This window comes from Myotis lucifugus, unplaced genomic scaffold, assembly GCF_000147115.1.
Source record: "Myotis lucifugus unplaced genomic scaffold, Myoluc2.0 scaffold_23, whole genome shotgun sequence".
NCBI classification, from domain to species: Eukaryota; Metazoa; Chordata; class Mammalia; order Chiroptera; family Vespertilionidae; genus Myotis; species Myotis lucifugus.
Window position 1 is genome coordinate 7,213,061 of NW_005871071.1, and position 2,044 is coordinate 7,215,104.

The 2,044-nt window shown below is 44.7% G+C and overlaps 1 pseudogene; it reads left to right on the top strand.

The window, feature by feature from the left end:
- The first annotated feature begins 611 nt into the window (after window positions 1-611).
- LOC102440465 lies at window positions 612-1,144 on the top strand (annotated as a pseudogene).
- The last annotated feature ends 900 nt before the right edge of the window (window positions 1,145-2,044 follow it).

The window sequence follows — 2,044 nt, forward strand, 5'->3', positions numbered from 1 at the left end:
AGTTGCTGCAATTACTCACAGGTCCAATGGGAGCCTCCTAAATCTTCCTCTTACCTTTGATCTTGTTAACAGAGCTGCTGCATTCTCTAACTAGTCTCAGATACTGAGGTGTTATGAATTGTTCACAGACAAACTAATAAAAAAGATGTAAATAGCTAGTCTTCTCTTGCCCACTGGAAGTGGAAGCTGGGTAATATTTAATTGATTATGTTATGTGGGAGAAGAGCCCAGATTAAGCGTTGGGTGTTGTCTTAAAGGACCTGGAGTAGAATCAATAGGGGTTTGCCAGTTTCCACTAAAAATATTCAGAAAATTACTTCAGACCCTTTGGGGAAATAATAATATAACCAACTCTAAGATGGTCTATCCATTTTTCAGCTATTTGCTATTAAAAAAAGTTTTCTGGTATTTTTCTGTGTACAAAATACATTTTCTCACTTAATAATGGCAACACAAAGTGGCATTATTTTACTGAGGCACCATGGGTAAGGAGAGGTCACGAGTTTACATGTGCTTACATGGATAATTTCGTGGAAGGAGCTCTTGGGCCTCTTGCTTCAAGATCCAGGCTTCCATTGCATTTACTCCAGTTGGAATCAAAGCCTCTTAACATGGCAGATGATTTGGATTTCGAGTCAGGAGGTGCAGGGGGCTCAGCTACCTTCCCAAAGCAGTGCTCAGTATTCGATAAGAATGGCTTCATGGTGCTCAAAGGCCGGCCACGTGAGATTGTGGAGGTGTCCACCTCCAAGACTGGCAAGCACGGCCACGCCAAGGTCTACCTGGTTGATACTGACATCTTTACTGGGAAGAAATAGAAGATATCTGCCCATCAACTCATAATATGAATGTTCCCAACATAAAAAGGAATGATTTCCAGCTGGCATCCAAGATGGGTATCTGTCATGGCTCCAACACAGTGGGGAGGTGCAAGAGGACCTTAGACCTTGGCAAGGAGACTAAGCAGAAGCATGGAGAGGAGATCCCGATTACAGTGCTGTCTCCCATGATAGAGGAGGCAGCTGTTGCAATCAAGGCCCTGGCAAAATATCTGGCTCCCAAGCTGGTGGTGAGGGCAGTAGCGATCCTCCAGCCTGCAGAGGCCCCCTCCCCTAGCTTGGCCCAGCTCTGGCCTGGCCTTTAGCTGGACTCCTACACAACCTATTTGATGTTTTATCTTGGTCTTCCCTACCCCCAAATCTGCTAGGGAGCCCCTGTTCTTCACCCTGCTCCCTTGGCCAGGAGTGAGTGAGCCATGGTCTTGGTGTAGCTGCCCTCTTCTTCTCCCCTAGAACTACAGCCCTGAAGGGGGAAAGGAGGCAGGTGCTGCTTGTGGTTTAGGCTTTTTTTTCCCAATTCATTCTGGAATCAGAAAACCATGGATTCTGGCAAATGGTCCTTGTGCTCTCCCCGACTCATCCCTGGTCTTGTCCTTTGCTCCCCCCCCCCCCCCCGCCCGTAGCCCTTTACCCCAAGCAACACCCCCACAGATTGGGAGCCAGCCTCCTCCCCATGCCTATGTCTCTCCACAAATCCCTTTAGCAAGGGAGGGAAGAGGTGGAGAGGGAAGGGGCATCTGGGAGGACCCTGCCCCATGGGCTTCACCTTTTGTTAAAATCAAACCTATATTTTCTTCCACTCCACTTTACTTTTTAAAATAAATATTTTTTCCTGTTGCATTTTCTTGAATAGTTATTTTGGAGGTGGTCTTGTATGTAAATACTCTTATATGACTAAAAATTTTTTTATTGCTCCTTTACACTTGCTTATTTGTCTGGGTATAGAATTCTAAGTTCAAAAAGATTTTCCCTTAAAACTGGAAGGCACCAGTCCAATGTTTTCTATCATCCTTGTTGCAGAAGAGAAATTTCATGGTCTGATTCTTGTGTCTCTGGGACTAATCAATTTGTTTTTTCTTCTGGAAGTTTTTAATGTTTTGTCTTTGTTTTTGGAACTCAAAATTTTATGCAGAACTGTGGGCCCATTTTTCTTTCATCTTGATTGGCACTTGGTGACCCTTTCACTTTGAAGAGTTATGTCTGAC